The sequence below is a fragment of the Phascolarctos cinereus genome, unplaced genomic scaffold (assembly GCF_003287225.1).
Source record: "Phascolarctos cinereus isolate Bilbo 61053 unplaced genomic scaffold, phaCin_HiC Scaffold_3;HRSCAF=262, whole genome shotgun sequence".
Lineage (NCBI taxonomy): Eukaryota > Metazoa > Chordata > Mammalia > Diprotodontia > Phascolarctidae > Phascolarctos > Phascolarctos cinereus.
The window spans coordinates 92,488,834-92,515,405 of NW_027555736.1; positions in this window are offsets into that span (position 1 = coordinate 92,488,834).

Sequence of the window (26,572 nt, forward strand, 5' to 3'; positions counted from 1 at the left end):
CACGAGTGTGTGTGTATGTATATGTATGTATATATGTGTGTACATAAGTATGAACTGTATTTCAATTCAACTGATTCCTTCATAATCCTACATGTTTTCTTTATGCATTTGGAAGCATTACCCTGAGAAGAGGTCTACAGGTTTTATCCAACTGCCAAAAGGGTCTATGATGCATAACAAAGAATCCCTGATTTAGTCAATCCTTAAGGACAGATGAAATTTATAAGGGGAGAAAGGAGGAAAGAAGGGCATTTTAGGCTGAAACAATAATTATAAGAAAATGCACAGAACTAGGAAAATATGAAGGGTTATTGAAGAGACAGTGAAGAAAGCCATCTTGCTGAAAGAGATCTATTAAAATTCTTAGTTTTCATTGGCATTCATTGGCATGATACATTTATACTTCTGAGACAGCTTTTATGAGAGTCCAAGTCTTGGCTCCCAAAGTCATAATTTAATTCCTCTGACCCTAGGGACAGGAAGAAAGATTGCATGGTGTCTGGAATGCCAACAAACAAAAAAAAGACTGTCATAACTCTTCTTAAAAACTACTCCATCATATTAGGTTCTATTTCTATTAGCTACTAAGTGAAAAGATGAGAGAAAATGGAATTAAGGCACCACTAGATAATCACTCCTCCAAAATTCCCTTCAGAGGCAAATGACAATGAATTCAGTGGTGAGAAGCTTTCACCCAGCCCTGGTTGACAGAGCACCCTACTCTTGCCTTTCAGTCAAAGAAAAGGATTGACTGAAAGAGCAAAGGTGTAGGGACCAATAGTTATGCGGAGGCCATTCTCTCCATTGACGTGAGAGGGATTTATGTAGGTAAGTCTCATTAATGTTAATGGAAGTTACTTGTGTAATTCCCCTTTTTCATCAATGAGAGAATAGACCTTTATGTTCCTTCAGTAATTATTGTACAGGCACTGTTGGTTTTCTCAGTTAACTTTGTCACCTGCCTTTCCTGCCTGCACTTGGAAGAAAGGAGCTGAATTCTTCAGTTCAAAAAAGAAAATTGCCAAAATATCTGAGAGGGGAAACAAATGTAACCAGATCCACTTGTTGGAGGAACAAGAAAAAGGTTAAGACAGGAAGCTTGTGGGAGGAAACTGGCTTTTTTAGATAGCAAGAGGTGCCTGTCACCGCCTGCTTGAATTTTCTCAACAATGTGCTGCTTTTCATCAGCCACTAGCTTCCGAATCTTGTAGGGTGAGGGGAAGGTAAGTCCATGGACTTTGGGACTGAATTTACCTTTGTACTTAAGATTTGAGCAGCCCTGCTGCAGAAAGAGTTGTAATTAGCAATTGTGGTGCTGTTAGCAAGCTTCATGAAATACACCCAGAAGAACAGGATATGCCCTTCAGTCAACTTTTTAAGGCAAATTTATTTAGGAGAAAGAGAACCAGGGACACACGGCACCTTTAGGGGAGAGATCTGGGGATACCAAGAGGTCTCTGTTGAGGAGACCACTGCTGAAGGTATAGGGTGGGAAAGAGATGAAGGAGTGGAAGTGTTGTCAGCATCCCTTATATTTTGGCCACTTGGGGCAAAGTCTCAGCTTCCCCAGAGTAACTCTGACTGAAGGGTTGAGAATATAATTAATCATCACCTCCCCTCCCTTTAAGGCATTGCTGTGTCAATAAGACCTTAGCATCTGAGACATAGTTTATAGGAAATGGGAAGGCCAACTATATTAATATCCTTTTAGAAATCTTAAGACCTTATTCATAAGGGCTTCTGTTGTGACAGCTGCATTGACTAGATTACAGTCAAATCTTACAGTTTCTCTAGAAGTCTGTTTCCTCAGCTGGAGACCCTTAGGTTGAGAAGACAAGTCTCCTTGTATCTTGAGTTGGTAGGGGAATTTATTTTGTACCTTGTTTTTTTCTTTTGATCAAGCTTGGTTCAAAATAAATGTTATATGGTGACAGCAAAATGGCTTTCCTGATCGGCTCCCCACCACAGATTGGCGATGGTCCCTTTCTCTCCCCTCCAGTAGCTGCTGGCAATGGAAAACTTCTGGGTGTCCCAATTCCATGAGCATTTTTTGTAATGTTTACGTAGAAAGTGAATTTATTTTCTTTGATCAACAAATACTTACTATTAATAAACAACAATGGATTACCAACTCCCTGTTGAATATTTGTACCTGAAGGGTAGCACTGGGGCCTGAAACTCAACAGGCCCAAACCTAAAAGCATCATCTTCCCCCTAATACCTGACCTTCACTTCCCTCCGTTTCTAGTTCTTCTATTTCTATTGATGGCTTCATCACTCTGTCTTCACCACTCCCCCCATGGTCCACTCCAGGAACATAAACTGAAAGTCCCTGTTTAATCTCTGTCTCTCCCCTTTCTCATTCAATGGGCTGACAAGATTTCTGCTTCCACAAAGGCTCTTGTATTCCTCCTCTCTTTCTATACTCACTATACACTCATTACCTTTGCCAGCACTGTTACGATAAAATCTCATAACTTGCAGTTTGAAGGGACCACAGTTGCCGTGTTGTACAATGTGAACCTCAAAAATGATCTCCTTTACAACAGCTCTTAATCTTCAACTCACCCTGTGCCCTCTATCTATCTATATATACATACATACATACAATTTTTTTCCTTCAACTACCCTAATACTGAGAAAGTTCTCATGAGTTACAAATATCATCTTTCCATGCAGGAATGTAAACAGTTCAATCTTAATAAGTCTCTTATGATTTCTCTTTCCTGTTTACCTCTTCATGTTCCACTGGAGTCCTGTATTTGAAAGTCAAATTTTCTGTTTAGCTCTGGTCTTTTCATCAGGAATGCTTGAAAGTCCTCTATTTCACTGAATGACCATTTTTTCCCCTGAAGGATTATACTCAGTTTTGCTGGGTAGGTGATTCTTGGTTGTAATCCTATCTCCTTTGCCCTCCGGAATATTATATTCCATGCCCTGCGGTCCTTTAATGTAGAAGCTGCTAAATCTTGTGTTATCCTGATTGTGTTTCCACAGTACTTGAATTGTTTCCTTCTGGCAGCTTGTAATATTTTCTCCTTGACCTGGGAACTCTGGAATTTGGCTACAATATTCCTAGGAGTTTTCCTTTGGGGATCTCTTTCAGGAGGAGATCTGTGGATTCTTTCAATTTCTATTTTGCCCTCTGGTTCTAAAATATCAGGGCAGTTTTCCTTGATAATTTCTTGAAAGATGATGTCTAGGCTCTTTTTTTGATCATGGCTTTCAGATAGTCCAATAATTTTTAAATTCTCTCTCCTGGATCTATTTTCCAGGTCAGTTGTTTTTCCAATGAGATATTTCACATTGTTTTCTAATTTTTCATTCTTTTGGGTTTGTTTTACAGTGTCTTGATTTCTCATAAAGTCACTAGCTTCCAATTGCTCTATTCTAATTTTTAAGGAAGTATTTTCTTCAGTAATCTTTTGGACTTCCTTTTCCATTTGGCCAATTTTCTTTTTAGGGCATTTTTCTCCTCATTGGCTTTTTGGACCTCTTTTGCCATTTGGGTTAGGCTATTTTTTAAGGTGTTATTTTCTTCAGTATTTTTCTGAGTCTCCTTTAGCAAGCTGTTGACTTGTTTTTCATGATTTTCTTGCATCACTCTCATTTCTCTTCCCAGTTTTTCCTCTACTTCCCTTACTTGCTTCTCAAAATCCCTTTTGAACTCTTCCAAGGCCTGGGACTGATTCATTTTTTCTTGGAGGCTTTGGATGTAGGAGCTTTGATTTTGTTGTCTTCTTCTGGTTGTATATTTTGATCTTCTTTGTCACCAAAGTAAGATAATATAGTCTGACTCTTTTTGCGCTGCTTGCTCATGATCCCAGCCAATTACTTGAGTTTTAAACTCCTTGTTAAGGTAAGAGTCTGCTTCTAATGTGGAGAATGTATTGTCCCAAGCTTCAGGGGTTTGTGTAGCTGTTTTCAGAGATACTGTAAATTTTCAGTTCTTCCAAGGTGGTATGATAAGGGGCGAGGTCTTTACTCCTTTCCTGGCCTGTGACCACAAGTATTCCTTTCTGTCCCATAACTGTGAGGAGGGGTTCCTCTCTACAGCCACTCCAAGCTCCACCACGCCAGCGCTCCTCCTCACCCCAGCACTGCTGCCCAGAACTGTGACCCAGATCCACACATGGGCAAAGCAAGAGATTCCTGCCTTAGCACTGGCAAAGAGATCCCTGCAGTCCTTCTCTGATAAGCCACTGGATTCCCCCTCAGTCTGTGGGCCAGAAGCTCGGGAAGCAGCTATCCCCCCCAGGGCCAGGCTCTTGGGGAATGGAACTGAGACCCCACCTTCCTCTCTGACCACCGACAGAAACAGACTTTTCCCACTAACCTTCTAAGTTGTCTTTGGCATTCGTGGATTGAGGAGTCTGGAAACCTCCACAGCTGCCCGCGATTCAGTCCTCTGAGGCCTGCTCCAGGTTTGCTGTGGCCTGCGTGCCCACACAGCGCTGCTCTCCCAGCCCGGCACGATACAGCTTTCTGATCAATCATCCAGGTTGTCTTGGGCTGGAAATTTGTTTCACTCTGTCTTTTTGTGGGTTCTGCTGCTTCAGAATTTGTTTAGAGCCATTTTTTATGAGTATTTGGAGGGGTTTGGGAGAGAGCTCAAGCAAGTCACTGCTTTCACTCTGCCATCTTGGCTCCGTCCCCCTATATAGCACTTTAAGGCTTCAAAGTACATTAGCTCATTTTATCCTCACAACTCTGGGAAGTAGGTATCATTATTACCCCATTTAACAGATGAGGAAACTGAGACTGTGATGTGAAATGATTTGCTCAGAGTTACACAGTTAGTGTCTGAGGTAGTATTTGAACTCAGATATTCCTGACCCCTAGTCCAATACTCTATCCACTATACCACCTAGTAGTCCATTTCACTTTGGGATAAATCTAATTGTTAAGAAGTTTTCCTGGCATTGAGTCTAAATCTGCCTCTTGACAACTTCCACCCATTGTCCCTATTCTTTTTTTTTCTTGTATTTTTGCTTGCCCAGAGTCATACAGCTAGTGAGTGTCAAGTGTCTGAGACCGGATTTGAACTCAGGTCCTCCTGACTCCAGGGCCGGTGCTCTATTCACTGTGCCACCTAGCTGCCCCATTGTCCCTATTCTTGCTCTGTAGGCCAACAGGACAAATCTAATTTTCCTTTCATACAGGAGCTCTTTAAATACTTGGGGATTACCCAGTGCCCTCCAGATCATCTCTCAGTTCCCTCAAATGAACCTCGCATGGTGTGGATTCTAGGCCCTTTAAAATCCTAGTTGTCCTCCTCTGGACACTTCATCTTATCCATGTCTTTCCTAAAATATGGTACCTGGAACTGAACACAGTATTCTAGAATATCTGAGGTCTATCCCCTTCTTATTCTTTGATGCTACCAATATAGTCTAGGATTGTACTAGATTTCCTGGCTGCCATATCCCACTGTTGTCTCTTGGGGTGTGTGTGTGTGTGTGTGTGTGTGTGTGTGTGTGTGTGTGTGTGTGTGTGAGTGTGTGTATTGGGGAAGGGGACCTAGAGTTGTAACTTCATTAGGGTGCTCCTGGTGAGGAAACTTGTTCTATAAGTACAGATTGGCATCTGAATTGCAAGTTAAATAGCCTTAGAGAGTTGCTGAGGGCACGGAGGAATTGAATGATTTGTCAAGGTCATATGGTCAGTGTGTTTCAGAGACAGCACTTAAACCCAGGTTTTCTTCACCCTGAGACTACCTCTCTATCTGCTGCCTCTCCACTTAGCTTTCAGTCTACCACCACCTTCCCTTTTATAGGAACTGTTTAGCCAGGCCTCCCCCATTTTGTACATATGAAGTCAACTTTTGGAAGCCAAGTTTAAGACTTATCCTCATCAAAGTTCATCTTACCACATTCAGGCCCATGTTCTAGTCTATCAAAGTCATATGGAATTCTGATTTAGTCATTCAATGCATTAGTTCATAGGTATGCTGGAGCTAACTCAAACTGGATTGTTAAATTTTCGCTGTTACATCTATTCCTCAGAAATACCAAACATTACAAATCAGGCCTTGATTGATTGTTTTGTTGATGGTCTAAATTTAAGAGAGCAATGGAAAAGAATATTCATAATGCAGATTAAACTTAAAAGTGTCTTGTGGATACACTTTTTTCCCCTGGAGAGCTGGTTGTTAAACATTTGCCAACATGGCTCTGCATTAGCTATCCCTCTTAGCTCTCTTTGTATCATCTGTAAATTGGATAAGTATGCCATCTATGCTGTTATCCAAGCCAGTGACAAAATTATTAAACAACAAAGTATCAAGCATAGATCCTTAGGTTATTTCTGTGAAGATCTCCCTGTGAGTTGACACTGAGCCATCAGTGACTACTTTTTGACTATTTAGCCAGTTCTGAATCTTTCCAACTATACTTTTTGTCTAGCCCACATCTCCCATTCTTACAACAAATATATACAGGACTTTTTCAAATGCTTTGGGGAAATTTGGCTGAAATCTTTCTATAAAATTACCTACAGCTTAACCACTTTGTCAAATTAAGGAAATGAGATTTCTTTTTGCACAAAATTGCTGGGGGTGGGGAGTTGAATACCAAGTTAAAAACCCTATTAGATGAATTTAACAGTTTATTATTGTGCATGGAGAAATAACTATAAAGAATTCAGGGAAATATGGAAAGATTTCTGTGAATTGATGCAATCAAATAAGCAGCACCAAAAAAAGGCAACATGCCCCATGACTACATCAATGTAAATGAAAAGACCACTAAGAGGCAACTGACCTCTAAGTCAATGACTAGCAAATGAAGATCCTGGAAAACACAAAATAAATGAAATGTTTCAATTTTGATGGCAGAGAAATGAGAAACTACTATGTGACAAAATGTTGTAAGCATTGTCAGAAGGGTTCATTATACAGGGTGTGTTTGCTTAATTTTTTACTTGGTTACAAGAAAAATCCACCCTTGTCATCTACTTCTTACCCAACTCTCACCCGTGGCACCAAGAAGCTGTAGAATGCACAGTGGCTACACCTTGGTAAAACCATCTTGGCAGATGGACTGAACCAAGTTGAGGGTAACTGATAGGTCTCAAATTCATCAGTGTGTTATGGGCATATCTATGTGAAGATTTCCTCTAGTAAAATGGTTGGATGAGAACAATTTATTCCAATGGCCATGAAGGTGGATGAAGCAGGTACCACGGAGCGCTTAGGGGCTTGGTCAGACATGGAAGATGCCAAAGTCATCCACTGCATTCTGGGCCATTCCCAGTTGTCCTGATTTTTGTCTTGCCACTGGACTTCAGTGGTTCTGGGAGAGTGAGGCTGATGACTTGGCACAACTTTGCCTCACTTAAATTCAATTCATGAGCAAGTCATGACATCAACCCATGATGTTATTGATCCTCTTTGGAAAAAAAAAGGACCAATAACAAAAACAAATACGTTTCCTCTACCTAGTCATTTATATGTTATCTCCCCCATTAGAATGTAAGCTCCTTGAAGGCAGGGACAGTGGTTTTTTTTTCCTTTCTTTGTATCCTAGGGCTTAGCACAGTGCCTGGAACTTAGTAGGCACTTAATGAGGTAGACTGCCTGACAGATTCAAAGCCAGGTCCTCCCAGTCCAAATCTGGCATTCTCTCCACTATGACATTGCTTTTCTGTCTTTCCAAGCCTGAAGTTCATTCTCCTTGGCAGAGAAAGCAGAAGTCAGTTGTTATTGTCACATGCATTCATAACAATGATCTTATCCCTTGTTTGAGCCACATCTTTCCTTCAATATAGCTAAATTAGATAGATAGATAGATAGATAGATAGATAGATAGATAGATAGATAGATTGATTGATAGCCACCTATCTCAACTTGTTACTCATCTTCTTGCCTTCCATAATTGAGACAACGTGGGATTTTTATCTACTTTGCTTTTTTCTTCCAACCTTGAATATTGGACCAATTCCTTTTACATTTATTATGCATCTACTACATGCAAGGTCTCGCGCTAAGTGCCAGAGACGGGAAAATGGAAAAACAACCATGTTTCCTGGAACTGCAGATTTTGACCACTAAGGGCTTTTAAAAAGTCAGATAGAGTGTTTTCAAAACCACTGCATATGTTCATTGGAAGGAAAAAAACAGTTTGTTTTTAACATTTCAGGTGTTTTGTATTCAGGTGGGTCTGGGCTTCTGTGCCTTCTCTGGGTCAGACTAGCTTCTGTCTACTCTTAGAGGATGTCAGCTTGTATGCGGGAGTGGGAGGGCTCATTCACTGATTAAATAGCATCCTGGGGCAAAGTCGCAAGAGCTGTAGGGGTCACTTACTATCTGTGTGGTCTTGGTTAAGTCACTTATCCTCTCTGGGACTCATTCCCCCCATGTAAAAAAGAGGAAGTTAGATTAGATGATATCTCGAGGCTTTTCCAATTGCCAGTCTAAAGTCATGACGTCCCTTCTCAGAGACTGGAGGTAGCTGAACTGAATCCTTTCTTTGGTTCTTGGTTAGCACCTCGACAGCCACAAGCTAGTCCTTTCTCTGCTCTTCTTGAGTAATTACCATGTCTCACCAACTTGTCTTTTAGCTCCCTTCTTGAATTTCTTCCCTTCTTCTCCACCTCTTTTTTTCCCTCCTCTTTCTCCTTCTGCTCTCATCTTCAGTTGTTTCAAATCCTTCTCTTTCTTCAGCTTGAATCTTTCTCTTTCCCCTCCTTCAGTTTCTCAATTCCTCACAAATTTCCCCTCCTCGAATCCAATTTTTGGCTTTTTCATAACTCCAGAGCCCTCCAAATCATCTCCACAATTCCTTCTTCTTCTCTGGCTAAACTCTTTTGCCCTCTCCTACAACCTTCTCCCATGAAGGCTGGAAGATATACACATCTCCTAATGGGGTTTCCTGGCTCTAGTCTATTGTACTGCTGACTTCAATTGCCACACAGTGTTGCCTGTGTATCTTCATAATTACATGATTGCTTGACTTCTCTGCTCAAAAACATTCAATGGTTCTCTATTGCCTATTGAATAAATGCCAATTGTAGATCCAAGGTTCTCTACATTTTGGCTCTAATATACATTTCCAACATTATTATATACTATTTACCTTTACATACTTTAGGTTCCTAGGTAAAATGGAGCACTGCCCACATTCCTTCTTCACTTTCCTCTTCTCATCCTGCCTTCTCCCATCTCTGTGCTTTTGCTCATGCCATCCACCGTACCTAGAACTGACTATACATCACACATACCCCCATCTAGTCTATCATTACTAGAGGTCTGCCTTCAAGGGCCAGCTTAGATGTTACCTCTGTTAGGAAACCTTCCCTCACTGCCTCCATGCCCCCAACCCCAAATCCCCTAATTCTGGGTGTGGAACTCTTCTAATAATATCGGATTTTTTCTATAGGTGGGTTAGTTTTGCTGAACTTGTTCTCCTTTCATTTTTATTATTAGGGATGGAGCTCAGGAGCAGGAGGAGAAGGGTAATGAAGGTAGGGAAATGTATGTGATGTAAGTATAAAAGATGTCAATAAAAATTTATTTAGAAAGAATGTGGTGTCTAGAGCTGACCATAACACTCCAAATGGGGTCTAATAAAGGAAGAATACAGTGAAACTATTACTCCCCCATTCTGAATACTGTCTTTTCTTTACTCCTCAGTAGTATATTCCCAAACTTTCTGCCCTCTGCTAGAAGCTGTCTACTTGTCCCTGTCCTCATCCTTAAATAGACATATTTTAACTCAGATAGAGGCACTGTGGTATTGTGGATAGAGCATTGGACTTGGAGTTAGAAGGAACTGAGTCTGAATCCTACCTCAGGCACATGCGAGCTGTGTGACCCTGGAAAAGTCATTTAATCTCTGTAAGCCCCAGTATTTTCATCTGTAAAGTGGGGATAATTTCTAATAGATATAGATATATAGATATCTTTGATTTTTATATCACCTAGAGGTTTCTGCCATCTTCTTCCCCATACTTATTCTGGAAAGTCATCCTTTGTAAAACAAAGAACTGTTTTTCTTATTAATTTATTTTGACTTGTCAACAATCAGTTCCATATGCTTTTGAGTTTAAAATTTTTCTCCCCTTTCCTCCCCACCACCTTCCCCAAGAATTATTTTTTAAAAGAAAGAAAAAGAGAAAAAATAGAAAAAATACCAAAACTTATCAACACATTGAAAAGCTTTAATACTATATGCAGTTCTCAATTGAGAACCTATATTGAGATCCAACTGAGAACCAATCGATGGCCTATAACCTCTGCAGAGGAATGGGCAGTAGCTTCTCCTTTGTTGCTCTGCTCTGGGGCCAGCTTGTTCTTTACATTTCTGCAACAATCAGCTTCAGTTGTTTTGTGCTTATCGTTCTTTCCATTTATGTTGTTGTAGTCACTCTATGCATTATTGTTTGGCTGCCTTTGCTTAGCCACTTTGCATTATTTCATGGAAGTTTTTCCATGCTTGACATTTGTAGCAGCACAGTAACATTCCATTCCATGCATGTGTAACAATTTATATATCATAACTGATATCCGCTTTGTTTGTAGTACTTTCCTACTACAAAAAGTACTGCTATAAATATTTTTGTATGTTTGGGACCTTTATTTTTTTTCATTGCCCTCACTGGGCTATATGCCTAGCAGCGGTATCTCTGAATCAGAGAGCTTTGATATTTTAGTGACCATCTTAGCATAATTCCAAATTGCTCTGAAGAATGGTTAGACTGAGGGCAGCTAGGTGGCGCAGTGGATAGAGCACTGGCCCTGGAGTCAGAAGGACCTGAGTTCAAATCTAGCCTCAGTGACATAATACTTACTAGTTGTGTGATTTGAGGCAAGTCACTTAACCCCAATTGCCTTGCCAAAAAAAAAATAATAGTTGGACCAATTCACAGATCTACCAACAGTTCATTAGTGAGCCTGTCTCTCTCTAGCCCCTCCAACACTGGTCATTCACATCTTGAGTCATCTTTGCCGATTTGCTGGGTATGAAACAAAACCTAAGAGTTATTTTGATGTGCATTTTCTCTTGTTATTTAGAGAATTCTGTCATGTATGGTTAATACAATTCTTCTTTTGAAAACCATTTGTTTGTGTTCCCTGAACTCTTGTTATAAGGGTTGATTTCTTGTCTATGGCTTTTGTTCTTATATATTTCTGTTAGTTGTCTATATATCTTAGAAATCAAACTTTTATCAAAGATAATAGACATAAAGTTTTCCCAGTTGCCCACTTCCTTTCTTATCATAGATGAACTAATTTTGTTTGTGCAAAAGCTTTTCAATTCCATGTAATCAAAGTTATCTATTTTATCTTTTGTAACTGCAGCTATAGCTTGTTTGTCTAGGAATCCATCACCTAGCCATAGTTGTAAAAGACATGTAATCTTAAAGCAGGAATAATACTAGCATCTACCTCATAGCGTAGTTGTGAGACTCAAATGAGACAATACATGCAAAGCTCTTTGTAAACCTTAAATGCTACAAATGTTAGATATTATTATTATTATTATTATTATTATTGTAAACAAGCTAGAAAAAATCTGAATTTTTTTCCTGAGGCTTAAATGAGATTATACATGTAAAGCTCCTTGTAAACCTCAAAATATATAAATGTTAGGTATCGTTACTATTGGAAATCAGCTACAAAAATATGATTTTCTCCTGAGGCTAAATGAGATAATGTATGTAAAGCTCTTTGTAAACCTTAAAATATGTTAAGTATTATCATTATTGAAAATAGCTAAAAAAAGAATATGGATCCAATTTCTAGTCCTATTGATTTCTTGCTCAAAGAAGTTTTATATATATTGCTGACAAGAACATATACATTAATATTAATAACATAAAATATTACATAATGTAGTAATATTATCAAATTAATACATTAACACTTATTCTATAAGAAAATACATAACGTATATTATTGCAAAAAAAAAACAAAACAAAACAAAAAAAAGGGTGGCAGTTAGGTGGCGCAGTGGGTAGAGTGCTGGCTGTGGCGTCAGGGAGACCTGACCTCAGATACTTGCTAGCTGTGTGACCTTGGGCAAGTCACTCAACCCCAATTCCCTCCCCCCCAACATATGTGTGTGTATGTGTGTATGTGTGTGTGTGTGTGTGTGTGTGTGTATATGAGTGTGGCCTAAGTATCCACAATATACACATGTAATATATTGTATATTAGCATATGTAATTATGTTAATATTATAATATAATATATACCATCTATAAGAAAAAGCCCAAACTCCTCAACCTGGCATTATAATCATCCACAACCTGGTCTCAATCTCTTTTCCCAGCCAAGATGTGCTGGTAGATATTTAACAACAGGGTTTCCAGAGTGAAAAAAAAAAAACACAACCAAACTACTCGATACGCTTTTACATTTAATTTGCATTTTGAACATTTTCTTCATCCTTCTCTTAACCCGAAAACTCAGGAAAACAATAAACCAAGCCTTCATTTGTAGTGTTTACCAATCTCTGAGGTGAGGCTTACACTGAAAGTTTAGCAATCACCTGCTCCGAGCTAGTTGGAGATGGGTCAAGCAGAGCCCTGCATTATTTACCATTAGTACTCTGCAGGTACTCTCAAATCAAAGGGAGCTACTAAATTTTACCTGAACAGGGTAGCAGTTCTGAGGGCCAGAATAAATATCACCCTCAGATGAGTGGGAGAGATCTTAAAGAGGAAATTTATACTTTGGGCCAGGAACCCTCACTAGGTAGTTTCCAATTGTAACTAATTTTTAGGTACTAAGTTCAGCTGTTCCTACCTGCTGAAAGAATGCGTGTTCTGTCAGTATCCTCTGAATTTCAGCATCTTGGCAAAAAGTCCTAGTATTCTCACTCTAATTTTAGTTATATACAAAGTGCCCTGAACCTAATCATTCCCATGTCAATTTCTGCCTATTGAAACACTTCCCATCTTTCGAGACCCAACTTAAATGTCACCTTTTCTATGATGCCCTCCCAGATCCCACAACCTAAATTCAGTCCTCTCTTCTGTGACCCTGTGGGACTTCATTTGTATTTTTCTTATGGTACTTGTCATAGCCAACCTTGTTATTTTTATCCTAATATTATTTCCCCTACTGACTGTAAGTTCAGGTGAGGCAAAAAGTGGGTCTTCTTCCTTTGCTAAAGCACCTCTCCTTCTTCCCTTCCTGCCCCTACACAAGTACCTTGCATTTAAATAGTAGGTGTTCAAGAAACACATGCTGAATTGAACTGAATTCCAGAAGAAAACTAGTTTGAAACCCAAACCTCTAGGGCATTCAACTCTTTTCAGCTTTTTCCATTATTTGGTCCTTGGAAAGTTCATAAAGGGAGGAGGCATTTTTCAAATTACTATCTCTCATTTCACCTCAAGTATTACTATTTTCCCCCAACTGCTGGCAGTCTCTCAAAATCTATCAAACTGTTTCCACATTATATGTAACCATCAATCACCTCTAAAGTGCCTTGAGGTTTAGTAATAGGCAGACCTCCTAAGACTGAAAATGGATGGCATTGAACACGGAAGAAATGCCCACACTGAATGAATGCACACAGAACAGCTGCATAAGTCCCTCCTACCCAGGTAACGTATACTCACCTACCTGGGCTGCTGCATAATTGCAATCTGATTCATTCAGCCACATGCAGAACCATTGTCATTACAGGCATTGGGGCTGTCTCTTCTTGGGTGCCTGCATACGTATTGTGAGGAGTACATTGTGCTTTGTGATGGCATGCAGGGCCTTGTGTGTCCTTTCTCTTGTTCCTACCAAGTTCAATGTGTCTCGACCTCTGGATTCTAATTTCATGCTTAAGCGTTTTTAGGGAAGATAATCCCAATGCAAACTATTTGGCAATGATAGCATGTTAAGATCATGAGATTAGAGATTTGGATCTGGGAAGGACATCTGTCCCACCTGCTCATTTTATAGTTGAGGAAGACAAGAGAAGTTAAGAGGTACCCCAAGAGCACATAGCAAGTGTCAAAGCTGGAATTCAGTTTCAGATTCTCTGGATTTTGACTTTTAGTAACCCTGACTCATTTTGGGTCTTACCTTATTCTTTAAGAATTACTCTTTCCCTCTCTCAGAGGCAAAAGATAATCAGTGAAATGGCAAGGACATTAGCCTGTGATTGAGTACCACCTAGTGTGACCATTTACCAGCTATGTGACCAAAACGAGTCCCTGATCTTTAGACCCTCAGTTTCCTCATCTATAAAAGGATGATAATATTTAATCTATCTACCTGCTGTTGGGAGAATCAAGTAGATTAATGCATGTAAAAGTGCCCTGTAATCATAAAGTACTCTATAAATATAAGTAGTAGAGATGGGCTATGTATTTCCAGGTAATTTCTAAAGAACAGCAAATGTGGAATGCAGACACCCCTCTTATGTGGTGAGAACATAAAAGTTAAGAAATAAGACCAATACAAGTGGAGGCTTCAGGTATATCAGGGCATTTCATTCATGTTGATCTATCCCTGATTTTCTTTGGAGACATGTCTCTCTCAATTTCCCTGTCAAGTCAAACCAAACCAGAAAGGAAGCTAGGGAAGTTTTTTAGTCAAATACCAATTTTAGCTAACTCAAAAATAAAAGGGAGGTGTTGGGAAGGGAAGGCAAAAAGGAGAACTAAAAATTAGAGTGATGAAGTCTATTCACTTGGAGGCCTAAATCCTATTAAGCCACAATCATGGCTTAGAAATACCAATCTGGGCCCATGTCTGTGGGTAATAACAATCCATTTCATTGGCACAGTTTTTCAGTCTGTGAAGGACATTCATGTCTCTGTATTTGTTTTTCATAGCAACCCTGTGAGGGAGGTCCTGCAAATGTCATTATTATCACTTTACAGATGAGGATACCGAGGTTCCGAAAGATTAATTGTTTGAATAAAGCTGTGACCCCTAACCTTTTTTTTTTGGTAGGAATATTCTACTTTCATGTTCAGGAAGTCTGAAGGATGTGTGTGTGTGTGTGTGTGTGTGTGTGTGTGTGTGTAGGGTTAGCAAACTCCTGAATGGAGCAGGGAAGATGGTGCCTTCCTCCCCTCCTTTTTGAGTGTTCTCGTAACCAGAGGAGAAGTCCCAATGTTGGCTCCCGACCTCAAGAACCCGCAGTGAATCCTTTAAGATCTACCAGCAGATTATCATCATCTGGGTGGTAACCCCTTGGCTTGGGGTCACAAAATAGAGGCAGCATCTGAATTAGAGTCTGGATTTTCTGATTGTTAGTTCTATATTCTTTCCTTCTTTTTTATTCTTTGTCTTGCTTTTTAAAAAAAATTTGACAATATGACGGGAATCATCAACCAACAAAAAAGGATTGTACACAAAGCCATCAACTTCTTTTTTTGTTTATTAAATTTAACATAAGTGCTTTATGTGATCCTTCTGAACTTCATTTTCTTCTGTATATCTTTTCAGTCAATTAATAAACATTTTTTAAAGTACTTACTACATGCCAGGCACTATGCTAAGCACTGAAGATACAAAATGAGGCTAAAGATAGTTCTTGCCTTCAGGGAATGTACCTATCTCTATCACTACTCGTTAACATACTCCAAATCAAAATGCTACTGAATAGATAAGTGCATCCAAGAAAATCACATATTCTTCCCATTGCATTTCCTGATTCACGGTGATGTTAGTCACCAAGGAAATCTGTGAAGTTAGTTATGGCTAAACAAACATTTGCCCCAAATCTGAAACTCATTGCACTCCATAGGACAATGGATTTAGGGTCAGAAGAGACCAATCACTTCATTTTATAGATGGGATGACCAAAGCTTGGAGAGGATGAGTAAAATGGCCTGGGTCACATGGTCTGAAGCGGAATTTGAGCTCTGGGCTTCCTCATTTGAACTCTTATCTATTATGCCACCCACCTGCCTCTAGCACAGGAGTTTGTAGTCTTTTTCATGTCAAGGAACCCTTTGGCAGTCTGGTTAATCCTGACACCCTTTCTCAGGATAATGTTTTTGGAGGAAATGCTAAGTTTCAGTTTGAGGTTAATGAAAATAAAGACGTAATATTTTTCCCCACCCGAGATCATTGATTTCCCTGAAATCTATGCATGGACCCTGGCATAGTAGATAGAGAGCTCAGCCTGGAGTCAGGAAGATCTGAGTTAAAATCCAGCCTCAGATACTTACTAGTGGTGTGACCCTGGGCAAGTCATCTAACCTCTGTTTGCCATAATTTCCTCATATGTAAAATGAGAATAATAATAATAGAACCTACCTTGCAGGGTTGTTGGGAGGATCATACAAAACAATAATTATAAAGTACTTAGCACAGCGCCTGGCACATAGTAAGCACTATATAAATATTAGCATTATTATTATGGGTCAGTGGAAAGAGTGAAAAAAGCTACTTGTTTTGTCTTGGTCAATTGTGATTCTACTTTCTTCCTTAATGAGTCATTCCACTTTACAAAAAAATGTTTAAAAACTAATTCATCAGTGGGGCCTGGGAGTAGGGCAGATAGGATGATCAAAAAGGTGGTTTTCCCAGAGTGATACTCTTCTGTGGTGTAGTTGAAAGAATGAGAGATTTGAAATCAAATGACCTAGGTTCAAATCCTGATTCTGATTCTTCTTGTCTGTTATGTTAGCACTTTATTTCATTGAGCCTGAGTTTTCTCATCTATAGTATAGCAGTAGGAGTATAATATAGGTGGGGAAACTGTGTCCTTGAGGCCACATGCAACCCTCTAGGTCCTCAAGTGCAGCCCTTTGACCAAATCCAAACTTCACAGAACAACCCCCGTAATAAAAGGATTTGTTCTGTAAAATTTGGACTCAGTCAAAAGGCCGCACCCAGGGACCTTGGAGCGCCACATGTGACCTGGAGGCTGCAGGCTCGCCACCCCATAGTATATGGTACATGTAGTAGAAGTAGGCATAGGAGAAGAGATAGTCATAGCTGGCATTTATATAATGTTTTAAGGGTTTTAAAGTTCCTCCTTCCAGTTTCCTTCTCCAGTCTCCTCTTTATGGCATCATAGGATTTTGAGCTGGATGGACTCTGGGACATCACTTGCTCCAATCCCTTCATTTCACAGATAAGGAAAAGGACCAAGAAAAGGGAAGTAACTTGGTCTAAGGTCACACAGGTTCTAGTGGCAGGGTCCATGTCTAGAATTAGGATTTGAACCTAGGTCTTTTGATTTCTTCTGATTCCATGTCTAGAATCAGGATTTGAACCTAGGTCTCTTGATTCCAAATCTTGCATTCTTTCCACTGCACCACAGAAGAGTATCACCATGAGAAAACCAACCACCTTTGTGATCATTCTCTCTACCCTGCTCCCAGGGCCCACATGGTGAAATATTCCCCTCTGACATTTCAGAACTATTCTAGAGAGCTCAGGGAGGTATTAACCTACCTCATGGGATTACTGAGATTAAAGTGAACTTCAAAGTTCCATATAAATGTGACCTACTACTATTATTGTTATCATTATTATTTTTATTTCAGGATAAAAGTTCCCCTTGTGTAAACCACCAGGGGGCTTCCTTCTACAACCTTACAACAGTGTGATCTTTGAACCCGAGGTAGAGAACTGGGCAACACAGTGTTATTGCTTTTGAAACAAAGTCTGGATCTCCTAGATCCATCCTGGCTGTCTTTAAGATGGGTGGTTGCAGCCACATAAAATGATTGGGTCAAAGTCCAGTACATAATTTGATAAATTCAATAGTTGAATTAAACCAGCATTTAATGAGTGAGTACCTAATGTACGTAGAACACCATCAATAGGCGCTGAAAGAGACACAAAGGTTATCAAAGCAGAGTCCCTGCTTTATAGAGCAGACAATCTTGTGTGTACATTTTCGAGTGTGTGAGGAGCATATTAGAGCACAAATCTGATATACGCTCCTAGGGAAAAGCTGCCATTGAAAAATATAGACCTTCATGGATTTTTTATTCTTCTACTTCTCTTGTATGTAACACATTTCAATCACATTAAACTCCAAGAAACCTCATTCCCTCTCAAATTCCTTTAGAAACATATTTTGGAAACAATTCATTGGTAATGCTTTGACTATTGACTCTTGGGAAGGTATAGATACAAGGTTTATGTTGCCCTCCTTCTCTGGTATTTGTGACAACCTTCCTGAGAGATAGTTTGGTATAGTGGAAGAATATCGGGTTTGGAGATTAGGGGATGCCAGAGAGTTTGTATTTTATCTTATAGGAAGCCATTAAAATTTTATGAGCATAATTTGTGCTTTAGAAAGATCATTTTGGCATCTGTGTTTGGAATGGCTTGGAGAATAGTCTAGGTGAGAGACAATGAGGACCAGACGAAAAGTGCTACTATAATTATTTTTGTATATATGAGTCTTTTCCCTCTGTTTTTGACCTCCTTGGGGGTATATGCCTAATAGTGATATGGCCAAGTCAAAGGGTGCATACAGTTTAGTGGTGTTTTGGATAAAGTTCCAAATCACTTCGAGAATGGTTAGACCAACTCACAACTCCACCAATGGTGCATCAGTGTGCTTGTCTTTCCACAATGCCTCCAACATCTGTCATTTTCATGTTTTACCATCTTCTCCAATCTGAAAACTGTGAGGGTGTTATTCTCTGTCATTTGTTGTGAGAAGCCTACAAGATCTAGGAGTTCTGGGGAACAAGGGCAGAAGGGACAGAGATTCTCTCTTGACCTTCTACTTCAGAGGGAATCTCTTTTTAATGAGCTTGGGATGGTGTCTACACTTGCAGGAACAGGGCTCTGAGGACTAGACAGAGACTGAGGCAGGTTGTGAGTGGAGGCAAAGCCCCACAAAAGCTCATGGTTTGCTTTGCTTTGCTACATCTGATTTGATCGCAAGTGCCTCCACACAGAGCTTTACATTGAAATGCTTTTAAAGGGGTTTGAAAGATCAAGGACCCTTTTGACTTTTAGAGGGTAGTGAAACTTCAGCCTTCTTCAACATGAACTAGAGCCTGAGAGGAATAGCTGGCCTTGTCTCTGTTAAGTTGCTTGTTTTCACCCTTACTTCAGATATTTTAGGCAGCTGGGGAAGGTAGGGTCAATGGAGACCCACTTTGAGACTTAGGAATTCTTACTATGTGCATTGAAAATCAGATTCAAGTTCTAAATCAAAGGAAGGTTTCTTACTGTACTTCATGAAATGATATGGCTATCCTACCATCTGTGTTCTAGTCTCCTCTCAATTTTTGTAACCCAAGGGATTTGTGACTAATTGGAGATAAAATTAAAGCCAGTCCTTTAAACTACCATCTCTGCAGGGACTTCCTACCTAAAGACCTGGTACAGTTCTTAGATTTAAATAAGTTTAATATTTATGCATGAATAATTTTATAATAATGATAGCTAGCATTTACATAGAGATTTAAGGTTTGTAAAGTGATTTACATCACTTATCATATTTGGTTCTCACAAAATCCTGTAAGCTACATGCTATTATTATCCTCATTTTATTATTATTTCTTTTCTTTTTTTTTTGGTTAGCCAATGGGGTTAAGTGACTTGCCCAGGGTCCCATAGCTAGTAAGCATTATGTATCAATCTGAGGTCGGATTTGAACTCAGGTCTTCCTGAATCCAGGGCTGGTAGTCTACCTATTGCGCCCCCTAGCTGCCCCTATTATCCTCATTTTAGAGATGAAGAAACTAATGCTGAAAAGGTTAAGTGACTTGTCAAAAAGTCACATAATTAGTAAATATCTGAGGCAGGACCAAACTTCGGTCTTCCAATTTTAAATGTAACACTCTCTCCACTGTATCATCTATCAGTCTATAAGTTGAGTCAACAACAATTCATTATGTGTCTACTATGTGCCAGGTAGTGTGCTAAGTGCTAGGGATACAAAGGAAGACAAAAAGCAGTGCCTGCCCCGAGGGAGCTCACCTTCTAAGGTGGGAGACAATGGCTATGTACAAACAAGATATAAGTGGGCTAGGGGGGCAGCTAGATGGCGCAGTGGATAGAGCACTGGCCCTGGATTCAGGAGGACCTGAGTTCAAATCCGGCCTCAGACACATAACACATACTAGCTGTGTGACCCTGGGCAAGTCACTTAACCCCATTGCCTAGCCAAAAAAGAAAAAAAAAAAGATATAAATGGGATAAAATGGAGATAATCTCCAGAGGAAGGCATTAGCATTAAGGCACTGGAAAAAGCTGTTTGCAGAAGGTGAGATTTTTAGCAGCTACCTAAAGTAAGTTATGGAAGCCAGGAGATGGATGAAATGAAATTTAAGTCATACCTATGACAGAAACAATTTGCAAATGGCATTTAAAGGAAAGTTGAATTTTTTTTTTTCATGGGTGAAATGGACTTCAATTCCATTCTCCATAGGACGGTTCATTTTCTTGTCTGTCGGCAGCCATTCTTTCTTTCTTTTTTTTGCTTATTAAGGGACCTAGAATAAGGCTTTACTATGTACAAGGCAGTTGTAAGCATGAATAAATTTGTCTTTAAATGTCACATTCAAGCAATTTCTATCAGACTCATAACCTAGATTATTTATCCTCGAAAGGCCATAAGAAAAAAGGAGTCTAGTCATTCCGGAAAACTATGAGACAAAATTATAAGAGAAAAGTGACTAAGCGGTTCACATTCTTTGACCTAGAGATCTCACTCATGGGCCTATACCCAAAAGAGAACAAAGACAGAAAGAAAGGCATGATGTATTCTGAAATATTCATAGCAGCACTTTCTGGCAAAAAACTAGAAGCAAAGTGGATGTCCATTTATTGGGCAATGGCTGAACAAATTGAGATAGGCTAATATGATGGAATATTATTGAACTGTAAGCAATGATGACTATGAAGAAGTTTGAGAAACATAGAAGGACTTATGTCAACTGACATGGAGCAAAATAGGTAGAAGCAGGGGAATAATAGATACAACCGCAGCAACAATGTAAATGAAAACAATTCTAATAGCAGTGGGACCCTGATTAATTATGATGGCCAGTCTTGCCCCTGGATGACTATTAATGAAATGTGCCTCCTAACTCTCAGGACAGCAGTCAATGAGGGATTATGGATATAGAATAAGGCATATGCTGTTAGATGTGATTACCATGTTGTTTGACTTGGTGAAATCATTATTATTATTATTATTATTATAAGAGTGGGATCAATGGAAAGTATTTTAAGGGAAATGACTAATGAAAAAAGGTATCGATGCAACTTACTTTAAAAATTAAAATAAATAAAGATGTATAGTTACTTTGTCAATGCTATATATTTAAGCACCAAAGGAATTCTTTGGGTATCATCATTCATGCCTGTGTTATGATTGTAAGATTGATGTTCATTGTGAAAGTAGAGTAATTTCCAAGTATAGTTAGTGGTAGTCATAGTTTTAATTGGGGTGTGTGTGTGTGTGTGTGTGTGTGTGTGTGTGTGTGTGTTGGGGGCAGGGAGGTTGGGATATTACAGCAATATGGCTATTTTCATTTGACTCTTGTCTATATTATCTAAGTTACCCAAACTCTTTTAGTGATACTCTACCACAATGATGGAAGGGCATTATTGCCCACAGTAAATCATTTGTTGTTGTTGTTCAGTCATTTTAATTATGCCTGATTCTTTGTGACCCCATTTGGGGTTTTCTTGGTAAAGGCTCTGGAGTGCTTTACCATTTCCTTCTCCAGCTCCATTTTACAGATGAGGAAACTGAAGCAGACAGGGTTAAGCAACTTGTCCAGGGTCACACAGCTAGTAAGTATGTGAGGCCAGAGGTCTTCCTGAATCCAGGCGTGGTGCTCTAACCATTGTGCCACCTAACTGCCCTGGGGTAAATAATAGCTAACAATAGCTAACACTTGCTTCAGTTTCCCCATCTTTAAAGTGGAGGTGGTAATAGTAACCATCTACCAGGGTCGTTGTGAGAATCAAATGAGACAATATATACCCAGCACATAGTAGGCATTATATAAATGTTAGCTATTAATAATAATAATAATATTAATTATATTATAATGCAATATTAAATAATAGCTGCTAAATCTTGTATTATTCCTGACTGTGGCTCCAATATATTTGAATTGTTTTTTTCTGGTGCTTGCAATATTTTTTCCTTGACCTAGGAGCTCTGGAATTTGACTATAATATTCCCAGGAGTTTTCATTTTGGGATCTCTTTCAGGAGGTGATTGACGAATTATTTTCATTTTATTTTACCCTCTGATTCTAGGATAGTAGGACAGTTTTCCTTGATAATTTTTTGAAATATGATATTTAGACTCTTTTTTTGATCATAGCTTTCAGGTAGTACAACAATTCTTAAATTATCTCTCCTCAATCTATTTTCCAGGTCAATTGTTTTTCTAATGATGTATTTCACATTTGCTTTTTTTCCCCCCATTCTTTTGGTTTTGTTTTATTGTTTCATGATATCTCATGGAATCGTTTGCTTCCACATGTCCACAATTTTAATTTTTTACAGAATTATTTTCTTCAGTGAGCTTTTGTACTTCTTTTTCCATTTAGCCAATTCTGTTTTTTAAGATCTTATTTTCTTTAGTAATTTTTGTGCCTCCTTTACCAAGCTGTTGACTTTTTCTCGCATCATTTCTTTCTCCAATTTTCCTTCTACTTCTTCTATTTGATTTTTAAAGTGTTTTTTGAACTCTTCCAGGAATTCTTTTTGGGACTGAAGCCAATTCAAATTTTTCTTTGAAGCTTTGTATGTAGTTGTTTTGACATTGTTGTCTTCTTCTGAGCTTGCATTTTTCTCTTCTCTATCACTATAGTAACTTACTATGCTCAGGTTCTTTATTTGTTGTTTGCCTATTTTTCCAGCTTATTTCTTGATTTTTAACTTTGTATTAAATTTGGGCTCTGCTCCTTGGGTGCAGGGGGCACTGTCTCAAGCTTCAGGTTTTTTGTGCTGCTGTTTTCAGAGCTAGTTCTGGGGCTCTGTAAGTTTTTCAGTTCTTCCAAGGTGATATAATCTAAGGAGAGGTATAGTCATAGCTTTCCTGGCCTGTGCTCTGGTTTGTGAGGGACCACAAGCACAGCACTTTTTTGGGGGTGGGATGAGGCACTTGGGGTCAAATGACTTGCCCAAGGTCACACAGCTAGTAAGTGTCAAGTGTCTGGTTTGAGACCAGATTTGAACTCAGGTCCTCCTGACTCCAGGGTTGGTGCTCTATCCACTGTGCCACTTAGCTGCTGCAAGCACTCTTTTCTGCCCTGGAACTATGATCAGGGTCCCTGTTCTTGCTAGTGCTCCTCCTTACCCTGGCACCATGACCTGAAACCATGTATGGGCAATGCAACAGAGTCTTGCATGTAGTGCCAGCAAAGGGTCCCTGGTAATCTCCTTCTGACCAGTTGTCTGATTTCTTTACTGTCTGTGAGCTAAGAAGCCTCAGATTCAGTCACTCCCAAGGCCTGTTGTTATCTTGCTGGGACAGGTTCTGCTCTGGCTCAGCCTTTACTCTCACCTCAGCGAGTTGGACCTTTCCTATTGACCTTCTCCAGGGGTGGGGAACCTGTGGCCTTGAGGCCATATGTGGCTTTCTAGGTCCTTGGGTGTGGCCTTTGGACTGAGTCCAAGTTTTATAGAACAAATCCTTTTATTAAGGGGATTTGTTCTGTGAAGTTTGGATTCAGTCAAAGGGCTGCAACTGAGTCCCTAGAGGGTCACATGTGGCCTCGAGGCCACAGATTTCCCGTAGCCTAGAGCTGCTTGGGTTGGAGTATTGTTTTACTCCATCCTTTTGTTAGTTCTGCTACTTTAGAATTGATTTTGAGGCATATTTTAAACTTTGTTTGGAGGGGAATTTGGGAGAGCTCAGGTGAGTCTCTGCCTTTACTCTACCATCTTGGCCTTGCCCCATTCCCAACTCCCTTATTTTCAAGAGGCAGAAATTCAAAAGTTAAGTGACTTCCCTAAGGTCACACTGGTAATAAATGACAAGGCTGGATTTTGAACCTGGGTCCTCTAATCCCAAATCCACCATTCTTTCCATCGAGTCACACAGTCTCTTTTGTGAAGTACCCTTCATATGTTTCCACAAAAGGCTCCCCTTTGACTATTTCGCCCTTGTCTGAGATGGTTCTGTTAATGGCAGAGGGGGAAAAATGCTTCCTAAGAATCAGTGTCGAAATGAAAATATGAACTATGTCATGGTTGAAAACTTGGCATTTGATGTGATCATAACCCATATATTTTGTATCTTTCTACTCTTAGACTGTGGGAGGCAAACTTCTTTGACCTAACAAAGTTGATCTGTGAACTATGTCAAAAAATTCCAAACCCCACAGTTGAGGACCCTGCATTCCATTAGCATAATTTGCCACCCAGGGTGTAAAAGTATGCTCTGCACAATAGAATTCTGTACAGATAGCATTTTACAGTGCGTTAAGGGAAGAGTGTTTCTATTTGATGCAGTGCAATGTATTATAAGTTTGCTTGTAATAACAGCTTTTTCTTTCTCCTCCTCCTCCTCTTCTTCCTCTTTTTCATTTACTGGATGCTGTAGCTTCTACTAAAAAACAACAACGCAGCTTTGAAGGCCAATGCTGTACTTCTGGCCAAACAATACAGTAAGTTGGCTCCACCTACATTGTTTGCCAGGTTGGGGGAGAGAAAAAAAAAGAGGGAATATTAACTCCCCCCCCCCACACACACACAATATACACTTCTCTCACCTCCCAGCTCTGGATAATTTTCTGATGAATCAAAAATGGAAAAGACAAACTCCTCAACTTGTCAGTCCTTAATCTTGGTTACTGAAAACCAGCTCGTAAAGTTGAAACAACCAAAATGGGGTATTTGAGAAACTGAATTTCTCTCTGAGGCCTGGTTCTCTGAGTGTGTGTGTTCCTGTGCGTGCTCATGTGAGTGTGCACTCATATGTGTGTGTGTTCATATGTGCTTGTATGTGTGTGCAGCTGGGGTGTTGGCAAGACTTGCTTCACTGTTGCTAGAGCCCTGTAAGATTTCCTTAGGATTCCAGCGATGATGCTGTCCCCCCCTCCCCTTTCTAATTCCTGAAATTAAAATGTGTTGGAATGCTCAGGCTGCCTTTCACTCCCTCCTCAATGGACCCTTTAGTCTTTCACACCAAGGTGTCCTTCTTCAGGGTGCCAGGTCAGGCTACCAAAACAGCTTCTAGGAGGGGATTAGGACCAATTAACATCTTTGTACACAAAAGCTACTGGCAGCTGAACAGGCGGCCTGGTGGCTGCTCCGGAGCTGCATTTTAAATAGGGGCCTTCTGTACTTGAGCTAAAGTGGGAAGAGGCGGAGAAAGTTTTTATTTATAATTGAAAATGCTGCTTCTGGATAAAGTCTAATGAAAGGCCGAGTGGTGTTCAAAAGTATCTCACAAATGCCATGTGAATATTGGCCTATATTGTATGATTCCATCAAGGATGCTGTAACAATATCGCCTGGCTCTCAGCACATATTGAGATGAAGTGAGGTTTCCTCTGGTGGCAAACAATTTTGTCTGCACACGGTGCTTGGTCTTGGTTTAAAAAAAAATACCGTTGTCAGGCATCAAGGTACAAAAGGGAGCCATTGCTTCTGATATATGGCCTTCAATCTTGTCCGTTCAAATGGATGCTGACACAGGACTATACCTGTTTCTCCAAGGTCCTTCTCTTGAGCAAAATGAACCAGAGAAAGAACAGAGTTGTGCACCGGTGTTGCCCAAATTGTGGTTTTGTTCACAAGCTTTCAGTCTCCGGAGGGAGTGGGTAATGCCGGTTTGTGTTCAGAGCCCAGTGATGAAATTGTTAAACTCCTTTTTAGACTCTGTTCATCTGGATGCAGCTTTGGGTACTTAGCAATATTGAAGTTGGAATTAGAAAATTGGAAATAAGTGAAAATGTTTAAGGAGAAATGAGAGAAAGGGAGGGGAGAGTGAAAAAGAAAGAGAGAGAGAGAAGGGAAGAGGGAGAGAGAGGGGGAACAGAGGAGAGAGAGAGAAATTTTGACAACTTCAGATCATCAGTAAATAATTTTCAACCTGGATTCCAGCCTCTTAGAGAAAAGATTGTTAAAGATGTGGTAGACCTGTTTCCTCACTTGCATGAGAGATGTCTCAGATATAGTCTAGGGCTGCTTTCTAGTCTGACAGAAAAGAAATATTTTCATGAGGTGGCCTTTACGGATTGCTGAACTGCAAAGTCCATCTTTCCCTTCAAATGTGATGACGGAAAAGACAAAACTGCCTCCCGAATCCCTCCCCACAACCTCCCAAGTTGAAATAGGCACGGTGAGGATAAAGGCCTGTCAACTAGCAAAGAAGACATTGGATAAAGATAGAGGATGTTCAAAGAATGATAATAACCCCTCGTTTACCTAAATGAGTGTGGAAAGCCGAGGAAAGGATGGGGTCAACTACTTCTTGCTGGATTATATATTTTTGTTTCATGGAAGAAAGAGCCAAGGAAGAAAAATAGTGTATATTTCTCTTTCACCAGCATGAAAGGAAAATGTTTTTAAAAAGTCAGCCTCCTGGCCCCTAATCTAAATTATGGTCATTTTCACTACCATGGGTTTTTCTACATAACTCTAGATTCCTCTCAGGGTGATATTTTGTAGCAAATGTTAATACAGTCTCCACGTGGGGCTGCCCCCCTTCGGTTCGCA